The 22,808-nt window shown below is 38.9% G+C and overlaps 1 protein-coding gene and 1 pseudogene across 2 annotated transcripts in view; both read right to left on the reverse strand.

Annotated features, from left to right (window-relative positions):
- Positions 1-21,058, reverse strand: part of SCML2 (Scm polycomb group protein like 2) — a 113,598-nt gene extending 92,540 nt beyond the window's left edge. For both annotated transcript variants that reach the window (XM_070289809.1, XM_070289808.1), the window contains exon 1: positions 20,484-21,058. The gene's annotated coding sequence lies outside the window, so the exon portion shown is untranslated. The remainder of the gene's footprint in view (positions 1-20,483) is intronic.
- LOC138930163 (THO complex subunit 7 homolog pseudogene) lies at positions 2,691-3,596 on the reverse strand (annotated as a pseudogene).
- Positions 21,059-22,808: the final 1,750 nt, after the last annotated feature.

Genomic DNA, 22,808 nt, shown 5'->3' on the forward strand with positions numbered 1-22,808 from the left:
CTGTGGCCTAGCCCAAAACTCATCATGTTATTCTATCTACATGGGACACCCTTTCCTCCTCTTCTGCTTCTGGAAATCCTATCCATCCTTTAATGCCCAACATAAATGCAAGCTCCTTCTTGAAGCCTTTCTTGTTCCTTTCTACATTACCACCATCTTTTTGCAGGTGTGATCTGGTTATTTATATAAACATATTTACAGAATTCTTGTTATATGCTTGATGCTGTTTGGATAGAAGATACACAATCTACTACAAAAGAGCTATAAATCTAGTGGGAAAGACATATTAACAAATAGTTATCAAAAAAAGCAAGACAATACACATGCTCTTCAGGAAGGTAGAAGGTACTATTAACTGAGAATATATCAATAAAAGAAGGCTTCTCAGAGGTGTGTAAACTGGTTCTTTAAAGGCGAACACTAAAATGAGCAGAGAAGACAGAGAGGAATTTCAGATTGAGGGTACAAAATGAGTGAACACTAAAGAAGATCCTGCCTGGTCTACTTGATTATGAAATGCTGGAGCTGCTCCAGTTCCTTCTGGGCTCTCATCTCCCTCTACAGTCTCCCAGGAGCCAAGCATACACAGACAACTTGCAAAGTATTACCTTTCCCTCCCAGATCGCCCCTCCGAAAGTCAGACTGAAATAATTAAATGGACTTGATATTTGATACCACTGTGGAGGATACTGTCAATTAAGGACTACAGCCTAACAGCGAAAAAGAAAAAGTGAAAAATATAAAGTGTGCTGAATTGGAGCAGAAAGTAAAGGGAGATGAGCCACAATCCAGGTAGGGACCAAAGGAAGTTAACCAACTCTAGTCAGAAAGCAAAAACTTGTGAATTACATTAAAGTAAATCCCATTACTACACAAAGGATTTAGTTCAAAAAACTGAGGGATGAATCACACACAGAAGATAAACCCAGGTTCCTACGTTCTTCTCTAAAATCTCCATAAGTGAGTTCTTAATCCCAACTGGTATCAACTGTTCCCATTAGTTGAGTGATTTTGTAAATCTTAGAAGGTAAAATTATGTGTTTAGAAATAATTAAAAACAAATATTTTTTGTATCTTCTTCCCCCCCCCTTTATCTTAATTGAGGCATAGTTGATTTACAGTATTTGTTAATTTCTGCAGTATAGCAAAGTGACTCAGTGATACACACATATACACTCCTTTATATATACTTTTCCTGAAGACATGTACCATGTCAGAGGAACCAGAGATCAAATTGCCAACAACCGGGGGATCATCAACAAAGCAAGAGAGTTCCAGAAAAACATCTATTTCTGCTTTATTGACTATGCCAAAGCCTTTGACTCTGTGGATCACAATAAACTGTGGAAAATTCTGAAACAGATGGGAATCCCAGACCATATGACCTGTCTCTTGAGAAATCTGTATGCACGTCAAGAAGCAACAGTTAGAACCGGACATGGAACAACAGACTGGTTCCAAATAGGAAAAGGAGTATGTCAAGGCTGTATATTGTCACCCTGCTTAGTTAACTTATATGCAGAGTACATCATGAGACATGCTGGGCTGGAAGAAGCACAAATTGGAATCAAGACTGCCGGGAGAACTAGCAATAACCTCAGATATGCAGATGACACCACCCTTATGGCAGAAAGTGAAGAACTAAAGAGCCTCTTGATGAAAGTGAAAGAGGAGAGTGAAAAAGTTGGCTTAAAGCTCAACATTCAGAAAACGAAGATCATGGCATCCAGTCCCATCACTTCATGGCAGATAGATTGGGAAACAGTGGCAGGCTTTATTTTTCTGGGCTCCAAAATCACTGCAGATGGTGACTGCAGCCATGAAATTAAATGATGCTTACTCCTCGGAAGGAAAGTTATGACCAACCTAGGCAGCATATTAAAAAGCAGAGACATTACTTTGCCAACAAAGGTCCATCTAGTCAAGACTATGGTTTTTCCGTGGTCATGTATAGATGTGAGAGTTGGACTATAAAGAAAGCTGAGTGCTGAAGAATTGATGCTTTTGAACTGTGGTATTGGAGAAGACTCTTGAGAGTCCCTTGGACTGCAAGGAGATCCAACCAATCCATCCTAAAGGAGATCAGTCCTGAGTGTTCACTGGAAGGACTGATGTTGAAGCTGAAATTTCAATACTTAGGCCACCTCATGCAAAGAGCTGACTCATTTGAAAAGACCCTGATGCTGGGAAAGATTGAGGGCAGGAGGAGAAGGGGACAACAGAGGATGAGATGGTTGGATGGCATCACTGACTCAATGGACATGAGTTTGGGTAAACTCCGTGAGTTGGTGATGGACAGGGAGGCCTGGAGTGCTGCAGTCCATGGAGTCACAAAGAGTCAGACATGACTGAGCGACTGAACTAAACCATGTTCACAAGCTGGAAGATTTCTTGAATAGGCTTTAAAATGCACTAATCCTAAGATAAACTGGATTTAATCACAATTAAATTTTGTTTATCCATAGGTACAGTATAATCAGGCTTCCCATTACAAGTTCCCATTACTAGTTCCCATTCCCAATCAGGCACTACTGGTAATGTACCCACCTGCCAATACAGGAGACATAAGAGACAAGGGTTCTATCCCTGGGTTAGGAAGATCCCCTGGAGAAGGAAATGGCAACCCACTCCAGCATTCTTTTTTTTTTTTTTTTTTTTTTTTTTTTTTTTTTTTTTTTGGCTTAAAAACATTTTATTCAACATTTATTTTGGATGTTGCTTCCCACCTTTTAAATACAAAAAAGACATTTCAGTAAAAGCAAATATATAATGAAGTCATCTTCCTTTGTGTGAAGAAATATGAATGAACTCTGCATTAACATTTAAAAGCAAAATAGTTCACTGCCAAAACTTTACATATCTCGAGAGCACAACAAATTCTAAACACACTGAGATCACATTGCTACTTCAACATTCTTGGGGATGGAGAGTGATTACTTGGTCTATGGTTTAGGATCAGTTTCCATGCTTGCTTCTTGAGCTTCTTCTACCTCTGACAGCTTTTCATCATTTTCCAGTGTTTGCTGAAGTTCATGGATGGTACTAAGAAGAACATGAAACTGTTTCCTTCTCAATTCCAGCTTATCTTCAACACTTTCTTTAATATGTGAAAGATGTTCTAATTCTTTTCCCAGAGCCTCTAGTTCTTTTAATGTCTCATGCCTGTCTGGATGATGCTGGATCACTTTTGCCAGTGCATCATATTCTTGCCGATTTTTTCGTATTCGTTTTGCTTGAAGAATTTGCTTTTTGCACTCAGCAATTTTTTCATGGGCTCCAGCAATGCTACATTCTATCTCTTTGTAAATTTTTTCATAATTTTCCATTTCTCTGAGATTCATATCATATACTAGCAAAGTTTTGCCCATTGAAAATTCACATTGGGACAGCGTGCTCAGCATACGTTGGTACTGGCTGTATCCTTCTTCCTGAGATCCTGAGGTGCACCATTTAATGAAACTTTTCACCAGCAGATTAATTCTCCGATCATCTCCAGCACCATCTCCATCGATTAGGAGACGCTTCCGTATGACTTCGTGCGCGCTTGGGCGGGTCTCGCAGGCGGGCACTTGCGCGGGGCGCGGTCCTCGAGCGAAAAAGCCCCACTCCAGCATTCTTGCCTGGAGAAGCCCATGGACAGAGGAGCCCAGCAGGCTACAGTCTACAGGGTAGCAAAAAGTCAGACACGACTGAAACCACTTATTAGCATACTGTGTAATCAAGATGGCACAGTATTGGCATAAGGGCAGATATATAGATCAATGGATAGAACAGAGTCCTGAAAGGTTCACACACATATCATCAACAGATTTTCAACAAAGTGTCAAGGTAATTCAGTGGAGAAAGGATGGTTTTGGGTTTTTGTTTTTGTTTTTTCAACAAGTGGTGCTGGAACTAGTCTACATACAAAGAAAAAAAAAAAGAGATGCAACAGGCAAGGGCTTAATCTCCAAAGTATACACAAACACACAGGCAAAGGCTATGGAAAATTCTTAAAGAGGTGGGAATACCAGTCCACCTGGCCTGCCTCCTGAGAAATCTGTATGCAGGTCAAGAAGCAACAGTTAGAACTGGACATGGAACAACAGACTGGTTCCAAATAGGAAAAGGAATACGTCAAGGCTGTGTATTGTCACCCTGCTTAGTTAACTTATATGCTGAGAAATGCCAGGCTGGATGAAGCACAACCTAGAAAGAAGATTGCCAGGAGAAATAGCAATAACCTCAGATATGCAGATGACATGACCCTTATGGCAGAAAGTGAAGAAGAACTAAAGAGCCTCTTGATGAAAGTGAAAGAGGAGAGTGAAAAAGTTGGCTTAAAACTCAACATTCAAAAAACAAAGATCATGGCATCTGGTCCCATCACTTCATGGATGGGGAAACAATGGAAACAGTGACAGACTATTTTTTTTTGGGGGGGGGGCTCCAAAATCACTGCAGATGGTGACTGCAGCCATGAAATGAAAAGACGTTTGCTCCTTAGAAGAAAAGTTATGACCAACCTAGATAGCATATTAAAAAGCAGAGACATTATTTTGCCAACAAAGGTCTGTCTAGTCAAAGCTATGGTTTTTCCAGTAGTCATGTATGGATGTGAGAGTTCAACTAGAAAGAAAGCTTAGCATTGAAGAATTGATGCTTTTGAACTGTGGTGTTGGAGAATACTCTTAAGAGTTCCTTGGACTGCAAGGAGATTCAACCAGTCCATCCTAAAGGAAATCAGTCCTGAATATTCACTGGAAGGACTGATGCTGAAGCTGAAACTCCAGTACTTTGGCCACCTGATGAGAACTGACTCATCTGAAAAGACCCTGATGCTGGGAAATATTGAAGGCAGGAGGAGAAGGGGACGAGAGAGGAGGAGATGGTTGGATGGCACCACTGACTAAATGGACATGAGTTTGAGTAAACTCCGAGAGTTGGTGATGGACAGGGAAACCTGGCATGCTGCAGTCCATGGGGTTGCAGAGAGTTGGACATGACTGAGCGACTGAACTGAACTGATACACAAACAGCTCATACAACTGAACAACAACAGAAAAAAAAATCAAAATATAGGCAGAAGATCTTAATAGACATTTCTCCAAAGAAGACATATAGATGGGCAGTAGGCACATGAAAATATGCTCAACAATACTAATTATCAGAGAAATGCAAATGAAAAGTACAATGCAAATCAAAACCACACTGGTTAAAATGACCATCATTAAAAAGTCTACAAATAACAAATGCTGGAGAGGGTGTGGAGAAAAGGGATCCTCCCCTACACTGTTGGTGGGAATGTTAAGTTGGTGCAGCCACTATGGAGAACAATATGGAGATTTCTCAGATAACTAAAAATAAAATTACCAAATGATAAGAACAAAATAATGCCAACTTGCAGTGACATGGATGCAAGTAGAGATGATCATAATAATTGAAGTAAGAAAGAGAAGAACAAATACCATATGCTATCACCTGTATGTGGAATCTAAAATATGGCAAAGGGGGAAGGAAGAGGAGGGAGGCTCAAGAGGAAAGTGATACATGTATAATTAGGGCTTATTTGTGCTGTTGTATGGCAGAAACCAACACAGGATTATAAAGAAAGTTTCCTCCAATTAAAAACTAAATTAAAAAAAAAAAAAAGGAATCATCAGCTCAATACCAGAAAAACAAACAACCCAATAAAAAAGTGGTCAGAAGACCTAAACAGACATTTCTCCAAAGAAGACATACAGATGACTAAAAAATACATGAAAATATGCTCAACATGGCTCATTATTAGAGAAATGCAAATCAAAACTAAAATGAGGTATTGCCTCACACTAGTTAGAATGGCCATCATCAAAAAATCTAGAAACAATAAATTCTGGAGAGGGTGTGGAGAAAAGGGAATGCTGTTGCACTGTTGGAGGGAATGTAAACTGATACAGCCACTATGGAGAACAGTATGGAGATGCCTTAAAAAATTAGGAATAAAACCACCATATGATCCAATAATTCTACTACTGGGCATATTCCTTGAGGAAATCATAAGTGAAAAAGACACATGTATCCCAAAGCTCACTGCAGTACTATTTACAACAGCTAGGACATGGAAGCAACCTAGATGTTCACCAATAGATGAATGGATAAAGAAGTTGTACATATATACAATGGAATATTACTCAGCCATTAAAAGGAATGCATTTGAGTCAGTTCTAATGAGGTGGATGAACATAGAGTCTGTTATGCAGAGTGAGGTAAGTCAGAGAACAACAAATATCATATATTAATGCATATATATGGAATCTAGAAGGATGGTACTGATGAACTTATCTGCAGGGCAGTAATGGATATGCAGACATGGAGAACAGATTGGTAGACACAGTGGGGGAAGAAGAGAGTAGGACGAATGGAGAAAACAGCACTGAAACATGTACATTATCGTATGTAAAACAGACAACCAGTGGGAAATTGCTATATGACAGAGGGAGCTCAAACTCAGTGCTCTGTGACAACTTAGAGAGGTGGGATGGGGTGGGAGATGGGTTCAAGAGGGAGGGGACATATGTATACCTGTGGCTGATTCATGTCAATGTATGGCAGAAACCAACACAATATTGTAAACCAATTATCCTACAATTAAACATAAAGATTGCAAAAAATAATAATAAAATCAAAAATAAATAAGATAAAATATGGCACAAATGAATCTATCTACAAAACAGAAACAGACTCACATAGAGAACAGACTTGTGGTTGCCAAGGGAGAGGGGGGCAGAAGAAGGAAGAACTGGAAAAGTAGGATTAGCAGATGTAAACTACTATATATAGGATGGATAAACAATAAGGTCCTACTGTGTAGCACAGGGAACTATATTCAATAACCTATGATAAACCATAATGGAAAAGCACACAAAAAAGAATGTATGTTTATAAGTGAGTCACTTTGCTGTACAGTAGAGATTGGCACAACACTGTAAATCAACTATACTTCAATTAAAAACAACAAAAAAGAAAATAATGCTTCACCCACAATAAACAAAAATTACCTTGAGACAGTTCATAAATCTAAACATAAAGCCTGAAACTATAAAATATCTAGAGGAAAACACAGAAATACTGTAATTTTGAATTAGACAATGATTTCTTAGATATGACACAAAAAGCACAATGTATAAAACAAATAATTGATAAATTGGACTTCATCAAAACTAACAACTGCTCTTCAAATGACACTATTAAGAAAATAAAAAGATAAACTACAGAACGGAAAAAAATGTTTGCAAAACACAGATCTGATAAAAGATCTGCATCCAGAACATACAAAAAACTGACAACTCAATTTTAAAAAGGCAAACAGAGCCCAATAAAAGCATAATTGGCAAAAGATTTGGACAATCTCTTCGCTAAAGATACACAAATGGCCAACTAGCATGTGAAAAAAATGTTTAAAATCATCAGTATTCAGGGAAGCACAAGTTAAAGCCACAATGATATATCACCCCATAAATGGTTAAAATTAAAAAGACTGACACTACCAAATGTTGGTAAAGATGAAGAACTGGAACTCATTCATTGCTGATGATAATAGAAAACAAGTATTTCTATTAAAATAGAACCTTCTTAGAGCTAAACACAACGTAAATATTCTTAACTTTAAAACTAATGTTTTGGAATCCAAAGCACTTACTTTAGAAGCAGAACCACACATCAAAGAATAAAATATTCTACTTATCCCTAGATAAAAACAGGAAGAATTCCAGACCCCTTTAGTTTGAGATTAGCCATATTAAATAAAACCAACTCTTTTATTAGAGTTTAGAAACATTTCCTTTTCAATTATCATGGTCATTCAGCACCAATGAGCAGACCTATCCTCCTGTGAAGTCCAAAGTCATGTCAAATAAAGACTTCAACATACAAAAAGAACCCAAACTCTTTAGGAAATGAGTCAGTGACTCAATAAACCTTCCTTTTCAGTCATTATGGTGTTAAAGTTCACTCAGTTGTTAAGAAGACATCAAAAGTGAGCTTGTGTCCATCGCAGTAATTTAAGGATTCTTTCAGGGTCACGATAAAATCAAAATCATTTACCCTAAACACTCTTCTTCATTATAAACAGCCTTTACTGCTTTCCCTCGAGCCACATAGCTTCCATGTTCATTTCAATGTTAAATGAAATAGTTTTCCCCTTAAGAGACTATGATCCTGCCCTGTTTTATTTCCTTTATATATATAATCACAGCATCTAGAACAGTGCTAGGCAAACTGAACACCTGAGTGAATATTCACCAACCTTTAATAAAACATTATTTCCTTTCAAACATGTTGAAAGTCAATCATCTCATTGGAGACTTACTTTATTTCTTACTCTCCCCAAGTTCAATACTTGGCATATGCAAATGTATAAATTCTCAATTTATGCATCAAATGTACAATCAAAGTGAATGCTTAAGCTTACTTTTGAGCAAATAAGGATTTCTGTGTTAGAAAGTATCACTAACTACTTAAACTATCTTAAACTTCAAAGGGCCTTGCACTATACACACTAAACTGTACAACAAAGTATTACAGTGTCCTCCTTGTTATAAAAATTCCCAAACTTTAAAAGAAAAATAATTAAACTCTCTGATGGGAAAATGGATAATTCCATTGCAAAGAAACAAATATACCAACTATTTCTCTACTGGACTCTCAAACTACAAAAGCCAATCCATTTAGACCTGTAAACAGAATAATCTTTTTTGTTTTAAACACATGCTTTTATTTACAGACATGTACCCATAATCCCATGGGTCAAGCAAGGGTTTATGCCCATCAGAATCAACAAGGCAAGACCTCTGCCCTCTGGGAGCTCCCCTGCAGGGCTCCCAGGCTGTGTTTCCAACCAACGTTTAGCAGATATCAAAGCAAGTCTTGTATGTTTACCTGCTCACCTCTCCTCACACACTACAAAGTGATTGAGAATCACTTACTCTTCCTTGTAGTTCTCCCACAACTAGCACAAAGACTTGCACCTAAAAAGAAGTACTCAAACGTTCTAATAGTAACTAAAATCTCACTCTAAGTGTATACATAGGTCTCTACAGGATTACATGAATAACAGATTGAAGTTATTTAAGCATGGAGAGAAACATAGGACATATACTAGGCTGTTGTTAAGGCTTACTTGGGAAGGTAAAGATAAGATGATGGTATGTGTGGAGGCATTATAAATGTATTTTGTGTGATATAATTCTATTTGTATAAAATTTTGCATAAGTTTACATAAGGTAATGCAAAAATATTTTGGTGATCCTCCTTTTGTGCATCATAGGGTGGTGAGATTTTAGGTGAACTTTATTTTCTTCCTTATATTTTTACGTATGATTTGAATTCTTACCATAGTATATATTAAATAACCAGAGAAAGTTATTCTCATTTGCAGGAGAATGTACCCTGTCAGTTATTTTTTTCTTTTTTAATAATCCCTAAATGCCTGGCTTATCACACAAGTTTTAATAAATAATGTCATTACTGTGATGGTTACTGGTAGCCATAACAATTACACAGAAATATTACTTCTAGTGCTCAAAGCCATTACAAATTACTTCATCTCCCTGAGTCTTGGTTTTCCCATGTATAAATTAAGACCATTACCATCTACACTTTGTACTGTGGCCATGAAATTAAATGCAGTCATGAAATTAAATGAGATAGTGCAGGTAGAGTATCTAGCATAGTATCCTGAACAACTGGAAACTCAAAGACTGTTTTCTATCCCATCCCATCTGTCCTAATTAAAACTCCCCAAGATGAATGAGTTTTAGCATTAACACAACAACAATTATGCTGTAAAATGAACCTATATTCCTACTTTGATTCCTGAGAATTACTTATTCACTTTCAAAGTATAAACTAAAATGTTAAGTTTAAGATACTTTTAAATTAAACTAATAAATATACATATACATAATAGTCAGACATATAATTACCAAACAAAGCAGCCACCATCTCCCAGCTAGCACTATCAGAAAGCCTTTACATTCTAGCTGGAGTCAAAAAATCTTGATGTCACTCCATATTGGATGACTCTGAGGTATAATTATTCATGAATGTATTATTTCCTTTAGGGTTCGGTTCAGTTCAGTTCAGTCGCTCAGTCGTGTCCGACTCTTTGCGACCCCATGAATCATATCACGCCAGGCCTCCCTGTCCATCACCAACTCCGGGAGTTCACTGAGACTCACGTCCATCGAGTCAGTGATGCCATCCAGCCATCTCATCCTCTGTCGTCCCCTTCTCCTCCTGCCCCCAATCCCTCCCAGCATCAGAGTCTTTTCCAATGAGTCAATTCTTCACATGAGGTGGCCAAAGTGGGGTTGGTGAGTATTAAAAACAGCTTTAGGTTTTTTGTGAACTAAAACAGCCTTTATGAACTACTAGAAGCTAGAATGGTTTGGGGATTTGTTTTCCTTTTTTTTCACACATTCATCAACTCTCTTAAAAATTAGAACACAGATAGGTAAAAGGGGGGTAGGAAATCACATATAATGATTAATTTCTCTCTGGTCTACAAAAGTCTCACTTCAAGATAAACATATACACAAAACTGAATGGGAAAGACAAGCACTTGCCTAGCACTGAATACTAGGAGAACTCTGTATAGATTTTGATGTAAAGGAATATTGGCTAATTTAATAGAAAGTATCTTTGACTAAGTAATTTGAGAAAAAACAGGTTGTATTGTCCCTCTTAAAATGCCCCCAACATTATAATGTAATTCACTTATGTCTTTCAGATACAATAGGACAGACATTATAGAAGTTAGAGGACTGCATCACGTTCTTTTGGTAAACACTGGATCGCATCACTTCACAGCTGAATCTTTAGAACACCTCAAAGATACTGTGGAGTTAGAACACATGACTTATATACCAGATATGCAATATAGCACAGCTGTTATCTTTCTGGAAAATATTAGGACCCTGATGTTCTTTCAAAACTAAAGACATACCTCATTTCCACAGTGGCAGTCTTTAGAAGAAACTGCAGAAAAGCTTAACTTTGCTCTCAATATACTTTGAACTGCCTCAGCACTTTAAAAAAAAAAATAAGACCCCCAAAGTAGTTCTCCATGTTACATGGGAGAGAAAATTTTAGTGAGAAAAAAAATTAGTTTTGTTTTACTTTTGCCAGAACTAAGAGAAGTTGTTTCACTAAATGCATATAAGGAGCAACGTCGTGCCATTAAAAAAAAAAATTCAAATATAAGCCAAAAAAAGTACTAGGTTATAGTATCTGACACTGGCATTTCCTTTACTAAAGACCACAATTACATTAAATCTAGCAGTTGTACCTAGCTGGCTTTGAACAAGGATAGATAGTGGGGGGCAGGGGTCTTTTACAAAACCATTTGTTTTGCAAATTATATCTTGTAACAGAATTAAGAGCTGATAATAAATCAAAAATGCTTTAAAAGTCTTACACTGCTTTAAATCATTTTCTTAGTATGATTAAACAATGCGAAACAATGATTAAAGTGGAATTATTCAACCTAAAACTCCTATTGCCCTTATCTGATTCTGGAGAAAATGCTATAATTTTTTTTTAAAAAAGACCATTTTAAAGAACTATTTAGCAAGTTAATGGGTCCATAATTCTAAGATTACAGGGCTCTTCCATTATTTGTTTGTGTTTTTTTCTTTTAGCCTTTCCCTTGTGTTTTATTTTGAAAAAGAGGTAATACACCTTGAGTCTCTAATTAGAGACCACCATCTGAACAGTCAATAAAGGATAACATTTTGACAAGGACAGGAACTAAACAAGTGTGACTAGCAGGAAATTTCCCAGGGCACTTTAAAATTAGGCTAAGAGTCAGATGTTCTAAAATGGATGGAATTACAGAATCTCAACCTGAGAGAACATAAACAAAATACAGATGCAAAGGTGAAAAACTAAATGTGTTCCCTCAGTAACAGCAAAGTTTGCTGCCATATGTGCAAACAGAAGCCCCAAAGGTGGGGATAACCTCCAAATTTAAGCATTCATTATTCACCTGTTCATTCAACCTCCCATTTGACACATATTAAGATCCAGATTTTTTGAAAGAGTTGTGACCTTAAAAAGAGACAACACTGAATTTTTATAGGTGTAGAAAAGATCCTCAACTATATCTTTACCAAAGTAATCTTTCCTGATGACCAGAGTTTCGGCAATACATATAATGATAACATCCATAATACAGAGTTGCTGGGTTCCCTTACTTTCTGTGATCTGGCCTCTACGTTTCCTCTTCTAAAACTGCTTTCCAAGGCCCCAGTTACCTCCCAGACATCAAACCCTATTTCAGCATTGAGACGTACTTCTCCTTGACACTTTAGGAGCCCTCTGTGATAGATCCATCAACCCTCATCCCAGACACCTCTCCTCTTTGAGCCCCACGTGTTATTTATTCCCTGGTTGTCCTACATCTATTATCCCTCTGTGTCTACTTCCTCTCGCTGTCCTAGCCTTTAATCTTCTCTAGTCACTCAGTGTCTTTCTCTACATTCTAGAAACTTTTAGAATCTAGAATCTCATTCTATTTCATGGTTCATGCAAATTTCTATGTGGATAACTCCTATATTAAAACCTCTCATCCCAACCTCTCTCCAAACTGTCTACTCTAGCCAAGTGAACATCACTCTGAATGCCTCACAACGTCAAACACAACATACTTCTAAAAATCAAATTCAGGAGATACATGGAGGTCCAGTGGTTAGGACTCTCAGCTTCCACTGAAGAGGGCCCAGGTTCCAGCCCTGGTTGGGCAACTAATATCCGGCAAGTTGCATGGCATGGCCAAAAAAAAGCAACAAACGAACAAAATCAAACTATTTTGCCCTCCAAAATGAGTTTCTCTCCCTCTGTTGCCTACTCTAGACATTACAAACTACCAATCTTTTTGAATTAGAAGTCATCTTTGAGTACCCTACTCCTCTGTCCAATATCTTATCAGTTACCAAGTTCTGTTGATTCTTGAAGCTTAGAAAGAAAGTAGTGAAAGAAAAACGATTCAAATCTAGGTGTGTCAGACACCAAAACAAAAGACAGAGCTCCAAACACTGTTTGTGCTTTACAAGGGAGAAGTAAGGAGACAGACACCCTGCACAGAATGTATCCTTGAAGACAGGAAAGAAATGAAGATTATGGTCCCTGGGGTCTACTGATGGTGGTGCTGGCAGTGGTAATAATAATTACTAAGAGCTGTCACTTACTGAGCTCCTGCTAAATGCGTGGTACCTTACTAGAAACCTACTCTGGTTCACTTTTGTATTCTGTAATATCTATCCACCAGGTCTATCACAAAGTAGGGCCCCCAAAATGTTTGCTAAATTAGTAAATCTGTTGTGCTACAGTATACTTATATCTAAACCATATAGTCCTAGAATATTGTAGTTTTTAAAAAAATTTTTGGTGAGATTTTCTTTTGGCTGTCCTTGTTCTCCATTCTCTCCTGCAATGTCTACTCTATATCTTAGAGTCTAAATCAATGGGCCAAGGATAAAATTCTGTGGGATCTGAGACAGTCCCCCACTCCCACAACTTTCTCCTTTCCAACATCTGATAGATCTTCATTTTTTTTTTTACTCTGAATTTGATTTCTAAAATGTTTGAAGTCTCAAAAAGACAGGCCCCAATACAAATGTTGTTATTATAAGTATTTTTCCAAGGAGAAGAACTATGTGTACTATGCTGTAACAGAATTCAGTTTATAAATTCCAACTACATAACAGTTGAACTAAAACATGTGCCTTAAACCAATATTCACAAAAAAGAGAGAAAAGACACAAAACCTACACACAAAATAATTTAGTGGCAAAAATATTTCATATATCCCCTTGAGCATAATCAAAAGTATAAGAAGTTTCAAGGCTAAAAACCTTGAACATACAGTTGCTGGTGGTTTTAAAGAAAAGGTTGAAATAGGTGGTCAAAGTTACATACACACATAAGTCACCACAAACTACTAATGAAATAGCACAGGTAGAACCCTTTTTCCTTTTTAGTCTGCTGCTGCTGCTGCTAAGTCTACCTTGTTATAAAGATACTGTTTTCAAACTTGAAACACAAATGCAAAAGTTCTTTATTGCTCAGTCAATATGCAAGATAACAGGGAGTCTAAATTAACTGCATAAAACAACACCTTTAAGTTTTTCATTTTGACATGAAAAGTTTATTATTTTGATTTCAAGAAGTACTACACATTTATACCTAAATGCAAAAGCACTTACTGACTTAATTGAAATATATTATAGCTATATATTTTTCTACTGACAAAGAGAAGCTGGCTCTTTTAACTAAAAATTTGTTCCTGCTAAGATGATTACCTTGATACAGCTTCAAAAAGTGTATACAGTTGATCCTTGGTATCCACAGATGCAGAACCCATGGATACAGAGGACTAACTGTGCTAACCCATTTTATAAGGTACTTGAGCACCCGTAGGTTTTGATATCTGAGGGGGTCCTGATACCAACACCCCATGGATACAGAGAGACAACTGTAGGATATCCATTGCACAGCATAACTTGTTGAACTGGACATGATTCATCACTTTAAGATTTTACAAGCACCTACTCGATTTACTCAGTAATCCAATTTCCCATTTTCTGATATATTTATCAAATTAATCAGGAAAAAACCTCAATTCTAAGGCTTCAATTACCTTTAAAAATAAAATTCCATCTCTGAATTGTAAATAATCAAAATCAATGTTTTTAGCAGTGAAGATGTATCAAAACAAGTTTCCTGGAGGAGCAGTTTTAATTATGCTTTAGTAAAGTCTGACCCCAACGAATTAGAAATTAGTTATTTTTCTGTGTCAAAGCAAACTTAAGAAGAAAACAACTATTTTTAAGAATTTTTAATTTATCTAAAGAATTAAAGTCTCCTAGTTAAATAATTAATCCCCTATAATTTTAAAACAATATATATATGAAATCTATGCATTTAGTTAAAAAGTATGTCATGTCAGAAAACAGATAAATGAAAAGGCTGCCAAAATCCCAGTTTATAGTTGTAAATTCCTAAGGTTTTAAAGCACAGCCACAGGCTAACTGCCCAAAGACCTGCTGCCCACAGACATTTGCAGATGACTGAAGTTAATAGCCGGGCATGTCAATTTACTACAGGCAGCTCTCAGTGCGGACATTGTGACAAAAGAATTGGGTCAGGTTACAGCCTGTTCCTATTATCACGTCTAGATTTATGGTTTCTAACACTGGCCCTACAAGAAATAATGGAAATGATGACAGCAACAATCCCTGCTAGACAACAGATTACAGAAAAGCAAGTAATAAACCATAATCTGAAGTGACCAGAAAACTAAACATCCCTGACCATACTTCAAACACGAAGCAGGTGTCAGTAAACAACCCATTTAAATATTTCTACAATCTCTCAAAATCTCAACACAAAAAAATCTCAAGAGTCTATAATCTAAAACCAAGCAATATACAAATGTATTTAAATTACTGAGTACTATATTTTAATTCTTTTAATAACCATCAAAGACAGTGTAGTTCATTTGAACAGGTTTATCAAAGTCTACCAAATTAATAAAAAACAAAGAGAATAATGATCATTACCTTTCAAATACCTTTAAAGTATATTGGAAAACATTCCAAATAATACTTCACATCTTTCAAAAGGAAAAAAAGGCAGTTTCACAGCAAACGGCACAAGTTTACAACTGTATTCAGGGAGGCAAGAAAACTGAAGAAACATGTGATTCACTCACTGCTTAATTTAAAACTAAAAGAAGTTTGTCAATACATCTGCTTATAAGACTATGTCAAGGCTACAAGTTACCCAAGCAAATAGAGCTGTTTGTCTGAAGTTCAGCACCAGTTAACCGTTATGAGAAACAGAGGTCAAGAAAAATCCAATATGTATTCTAAACACAAAAAGCAAAGAGAATTCCATCAACTTTCCCAAGAAAAGAAAGTGTTCTCAAGATATGCCCTAGAATTGCAATATATCTGTCCCTTCTGAAGTTTACAATGGCACGTTACCATAAAAGGTGGGCACTCTCTTTCCGCTCTTACAACAATTTGCTCCTATAAACTTAGGAAGAGGAAGAGTCACAGCCATAAACACAGGTCACAAGTAGTAGGTAGTCAAATGCTCTCTACCTTCAAATGTTTCCCAGCTCTTTACTCATACAAAGCATATTCTTTTTTTAACTCCTTGGTTAAATAAGAAATTCACTAGTCTATGTCAGATGAATATGAAATTAAACTGAACAGCACCATCATATAAACTGCTTATAGGCACCTCAAATCTTTCACTGTTAACACAGTAAGATATTCTCATTTCTTTAAAACCTTTCCACCACATGCCTAAAAAATGAAAGCAAGAGAAAAGTTTAGGGATATATGTTTAGTAGAAGTCACTTAGCATAAAAATAACTAGTATTATTATTTCTAAAGTAACCAAGGATTACTTATATTAGACAACATAAAGACAAAATAAGCAAAAATGCCTTCCTCATGAAAACCAAACAGCACATGCATATTTCAAATCTTAATTTTTTTTTTTTAATTTTCTGAAGTTAGGCTGCTTTAAGAACCGCCACCTCTGGTATCTTAAAAAATGTTATCACTACAGTAAAGACATGTCTACTCTTAAGAGTAACCAAAGCCCAAACTAGTTAGAGCCTAGAAAACTTACCTGCCACTAAATTACGCCAAGCTATTTTAATCTAAAATAAACAACAGCGGTTTCTCTCATTTATTTCCCCAAGACAAAAGGATTATAAAGATTAAGAGCCCAAACTAAGGAAGGGTAAACTTTTTCTTTCAAATTGACCCACATTTGCCGTTTTCAAAACGTCCAGGCTTTTGCTTCCTAAAATCATCACTTCAAATTCTAAGATACGATGGATGTAGTAATTTTCAGACATTAATAATGTTCCTTAAATTCCTAAGGGTATTTGATTTTCTCACTCCAAACTACAAAATACCTGGTAATGCCAGACCAATATTCATACCATACCCTCATGGCTCTACTAGCTGATGGTTAGCAGAGTTCACTTAATTCATATCTTACATATCCTAAAAACCCGGAATATTACTAGGAACAATGTGACTCCCAGGGAGATGAGCTAAAAGAGAACATGACCTCCGATTTCCATTCACACCTGGCATAAACGTAAAAAGGAACAGACAGAGTAACCTGGCCAAAAAAAAAAAAAAAAAAAAAAACTGAGGTGACTAATGACTCAAACAGCAAAGGATCCTTTGCACCCTTCAGTGTTCCTGTTTCTAAAGTTCCAACAGTCATTTCTATTAACCAAAACGAGGGGGGGGGCAGTAAATTTTCAAGTGCAATTTTCCTCCTCCCTCCCTCTCTCCCCACACTCTACGAGCCCAAGCTAAAATTGGGATTTGGGCCTTCCTTAAATGGAGCAAGGGGCTACATCATTCTCATTCAAAAAAATTGGCATTTACTCCGCCTTCACAAGGCACTTTACTATCATCAATTATTTCCCAGTGAGGCAGTGCAGGATTACCCCAACCATTTCACTGATGCGGAAACAGACACCAACAGCAAAGGGAACAGGGGCAGGAAGAGGGGTGATAGGAAGCATCTGGGAGGAACAGGCAGGCAGCTAAAAAGGAACAAACCCTAAAGAAAATGAGAGTCACATCTGGCTTATAGCTGACCATCATAACCCTTGTTATTTTTTAGCTCAGAGAGACTTCTGAAATGTTATGAAAAAAAGAAAGGGCTCTAAATTGTCACTTAATATCTAGTTACAGCCTAAACTACTCAGTCACAGAAGTTACTTAGCATTAAAAAATACACACTCTCCAAAACCCATACTGATTTCAATTTATACCAGTAATTCATTTTCTCCCTCAAGCCTAACCAGTATGACATCTGTTTGACCCAAAAAATAATCTCTCATAAAAATATATAGCTTTGGGCTTCCTTGGTGGCTCAGTGGTAAAGAATCTGCATGCCAAAGCAGGAGACACAGGTTCCATCCCTGGTACAGGAAGATTCTACAGGCGGTGGAGCAATTAAGCCCACAGCTACAAGTACTGAACCTGTGCTCTAGAGCCCAGGAGCCACAACTACTGAGCCCATGTGCCACAACTACTGAAGCCTGCATGCCTAGAGCCCATGCTCTGCAAGAAGAGAAGCCACCACATTGAAAAGCCCATACACCGCAACTAGAGAGTAGCCCCTGCTGGCCGCAAGTAGAGAAAAGCTGGCATAGCAATGAAGACTCAGCACAGCCAAAAATAAATACATTAAATTATTTTAAAATATATATATAGCTGTGTATAATTATAACAAAAGAGGCATAAAGTTAATATCACATAAGTCTGAAATAATTCAAGACTCAAATTTTGTTTAGAGAATTATGACCAAAACCCTGACTCCCTGAATTTGCCACTGAAAGAAAAAGACTTGTTCTACATTCATAATGATTTCCTTAACTAAACCTTGAGATTTTCAGTAATAAACTACTAATGGGAAGCGTTAAACACCCTAGAAACCAGCACACATAGCAGTAGATTGAACTGAACGCCATACTACAGGCAGCACAGGTACTTAATAAAGATGTGTTGACTGAACCACAAATCAAAAGTACTGACCAACTGCTGCCTCAAAAGGAAAACCACCTCTGTACATATGACATCATTAACTTTAAAGCATTCTCACACATTAACAATGTAGTTTGCCCACATTAATCTTTTTTCAAAGTATCAATTTCAAAACAAATCAGGTTCTCTAGGGGGAAACAGGTACACATCCTTGGAAGATCATAAGGTTGTGTGATATACATAAAATTTACTCAAAAATGACAGAGCCACTGAAAGTACTGTTCGGCTAAGTTTTTGAAAAAACTCCATCTGACTGTTTTGAAGAAATGTGGATAGACACAGACAAACAAATTCAAGGCATCGTGTAAGTAAGTACTGATGAACTCTAGTCTCAAAATCCCAAATGGACTCAATTCCAAAAGCTATTTTCACATTCCTGCCATTGAATATACAAAACCACAAACATAGTTAAAGAAAACATTCATCCTTGGAAACACATTTAATGAATAATTAAGAAAAAGAATGGTAAGAAAGGCAAAACTGTCCTTATTGAACATTTCCAAGCAGTGTTATTGAAAAGAAATAAATATGCGTCTATGAGTTATAGTTAAAATACAACTGATTGTCATAGGAAGTTGTACTCCATAAATGTTACACATTTTATAATACTCTTTCCCCAAAACAGACATATGAACATCTCGGAAAGAAAACCATCTCCAATAACTTTGTACATCATATGATTATAAGGAAGTATTCACTTTCTCTGCCTCAGTTTCCCCTCCTAACCGCCCCCCATTCACTCTTAGAGACGTCTGTCCTAAAGTCAACCTACAGGTAAGTTGTAAATGCTAATCTTCTAATTCTTCAAAGTAGAGGCTAGTTCCAAATTGTAATCACACTTTATAATGAATGACAAATGCACTACAACCTTTTAAAAAAGATCAGTAGTCTTAAACGTAAACTTGTCACTACCTGTGCTGCCCTAACATTTGGGGTGAGGGACGAGGGGAAGGCGGCGCGAATTTACAGCTCAGCCCTCAAAGTTACGTACAACTTCAAGACGCAAAATCTATTCAACTCTCCTACTCGCTCTCCCCCTGGCGATTCACACTAGAATGTAGCACAACCACTATCCAGGTGGAAAAAGCGAGAACGCTATCTCGAAAAAGAACAGTGGTCCTGCGCCCCAGTCTTGCCGCGATACCGCGGCGGCCGCCTCGCCGCTCCCGAGAGCTGCAGACCCACTCTCCGGTCCCCCACTCCCACCCGCACCCCACCGCCAGAGCTTGCCGCGCCCTCCCGCCCCCTATCTCCCCCGGGAGCGAGGCACCGGCGCTGCCCCCCACCCATCCGCCCCGAGCCCCGGGCCGCGAGTCTAACGTACACACCTGGCACCGGGGCCCAAGCCCGCGCTCGGCCACAAGCGCATCCTTCCCGACTGACATTTCCTTCAGAGACTCCAAAAGTTCTCTCACAAGTCTCCGGAAAACTCCGGAGCCAGTTTCAGCACAGACCACCAAAGTCATCCCTACTCCTCAGCCCCGCCGCCCACCTGCGTTGTCCCGGGACCCCAGCCCGGCCCCACCCACGGGTGGAGGATGCTCTAGAAGGTGCTGTCCGCGCTTCGGGTCAGGGGACCGTTGGAGTGAGGCCTCCGAACGCCGCGGGCGGGATGGGCCGGTGCCGGGCGACCGGGCCCCAAGTGAGTGTGAGGGGCGGCGCGAGAGCGATTGAGGGGCGTCGCGGAAAGCGCTACGTGGGGCAGGGGAGCCCCGGCCTTGGGGGTGAGGCCGCCGAGGGGTAGAGGAGCCCGGACCTCGGGGGTGAAGCCTCGGAGAGTGGCTGACTGGAGTGCGGGACCGATCTGGGGCCGGACCCCGCGGAGCGGTGAGGGGGCGTTCCTCGGGGGACGCACCGCCGGAGACTCCCTACCTTCTGCGGAAAACAGCCAGAGCCCAGAACGCAAAAACTCCGCCTCTCTGGTCTTCACGGAGCCCGGAGTCGCTTCACACCTCGAGTCTCGTCGGCGAAAAGGTCGAAATTCTGTCACACAGATCCCGCGAGCCAGCACCGGTCTTCACACCGCCGCCGCCATGTTTGAGAAGCCGCGCGCGAAGCCGCGCATGCCCCGCAACTGCCACAGCGGCCCCGCCCCCTCCCCTCCGTCCGCGTGCCCTGCGGTTGCCGCAGCCGCGCACTTTGACCGTTTGCCGCGTGCGGGGCCCGAGCCAGGGGCTCTGCCGGAAGCTCCCGCGGCCGGTGGCCAACAGTGAGACTCTGCAAACCCGGGCAAGAGCTTGGCAGTTTTCCCTCGTCCGCCCCCCCCCCGCGGCCAACCCCGCCCCAATCTGCCCTCCCGCCAAAAAAAAAAAAGTCCCAGCCCCTGCACCCAAGACCGTGGTGGGCCCCCAACTGGGAGCCCAGGATGCGCATCAAGTTTCATCCAAGGGGAACTCGCTCCCCTTAGCCATCAACTATGACTCTCGGCCACCGCCCACCCTGGCCACGCACCGAAAAGGCAGGCGCTTCCCTAGGAGCTCGAGCAAATTCGATGAGCAAGGAAAAAGCAGTTCGTTAGAGCAGTTTGAGCAAAGCCACTCCTTCGCGGGTTGCAGCATAGTCCTTGAAACAGCTTTTCTTTTTTTTCCATGAGTTTTTGCCAGCAATCCCCTCCAGCTCCACATTCCAGATTTAGTTGTTCCTTTAAACCCAGGCTTGAGCTAACGGGAACTAGATTAACCTGGAGAGAAAAATTTGCTCACAGGCTTGAAGGTACTCGGGAGCGTCTTCGGGAGTGGGTTTTGGGGTCTCCTCTGCTCAATCCCCCTGGCCCCAAACCCAGCGGTTTGCGCAGGTGGAGGTCGCAGCTAGGGTCAGGGAGCGGGCGTTAAAAAAAAAAGCTCCAAAAGGAATCTCTCCCGCACAAAATGTAGCAGACAAAAAACCAGAGAAAAACATCCCATTCCTGGTTGTGAGGTTGGGTATAGGCAGATTTAAAACTTTTGTCTGAAAAATCATACAATGTGCTGTGTTAGCTAAAAGTAAACCATTGGCAGGCCTTTCTCTCTACAACTTTTTTCAAAAGTTGGATGAAGGTTTTGCATCCATGATCTGCTTAACTTAGTTTATAAGACAAGAGTTTTTAAATCATAATCCAGGAATAGAAACCTAAAATTTTTTTAAAAAAATGAGGAATATATCCATTTTCTACAATGCAGAATAAAATTGTTTTCATATGACACAACTTACGCAATGTTAAACAAGGACCAAATTAAAGTATTATTTATTGTATCTAAACACTAAAGAATAGAACAAGATCAAACTGCAGCCTTTAAAATGAATAAATAAATGTTAGTGCAAAATTCAAGAAAATTTGAAGGTGAAAATAGAAATATTAGGCCATTATTAGGTGCAAACTAGGGCTTCCCTGGTAGCTCAGACGGTAAAGCGTCTGCCTGCAATGCGGGAAGATCCCCTGGAGAAGGAAATGGCAACCCACTCCAGTACTCTTGCCTGGAAAATTCCATGGATGGAGGAGACTGGTAGGCTACAGTCCATGAGATTGCAGAGATGGACACCACTGAGCGACTTCACTGGTTCACTGGTTCAGGTGCAAATATTAAAGCAAGATTTGTTCCATCAGTTGTATATTATCACATAGGAGGAAATGTTGAAATGGTCTAAGATGAAGGTTCAAAAATGTTTTTAAAAGCTAGAAAGTTACCTTTAACAGAAAAAAAAAAACAGATTTAAGTTTAATCTTAGCAAACCCTTAGTATGGGCTACTGAGGGGGGTAAATTTTTAACTACTGGCCATTGTCTTTCTAATCCTGATGCAGCAGAAATATCTGAAATTCATCCTACATTCTCTGAAAGACTTATCACTTAAGACTCTTACACGTATGGACCATTTATTAAGTTGTAGAAATAGTACTCTGATTGTAAACTACCTGTTTCAAGAATGCCTCATCTATTTCCCATATTTCCCATGAAATTACTGAAGCCCTAATTCTAATAATGCAATTCACATTATCTATATCAGAATATCTTCTCAATGTCTGTGATCACCTAGGCATTTATAGAAGAGTCTCCTTGTTATATTAAATGTTATTAATAATAACAGCCACCATCTATTGAGCACCTACCAAGTGCTGGGAATCATGATAGCCTCTTTAGATACATAATATTCATAACATTCTTTCACAAAGTTCTTATTCCCATTTTACAGAAGAGGAAATGTAACATTACATCGCAAAT

This window comes from Ovis canadensis, chromosome X, assembly GCF_042477335.2.
Source record: "Ovis canadensis isolate MfBH-ARS-UI-01 breed Bighorn chromosome X, ARS-UI_OviCan_v2, whole genome shotgun sequence".
Lineage (NCBI taxonomy): Eukaryota > Metazoa > Chordata > Mammalia > Artiodactyla > Bovidae > Ovis > Ovis canadensis.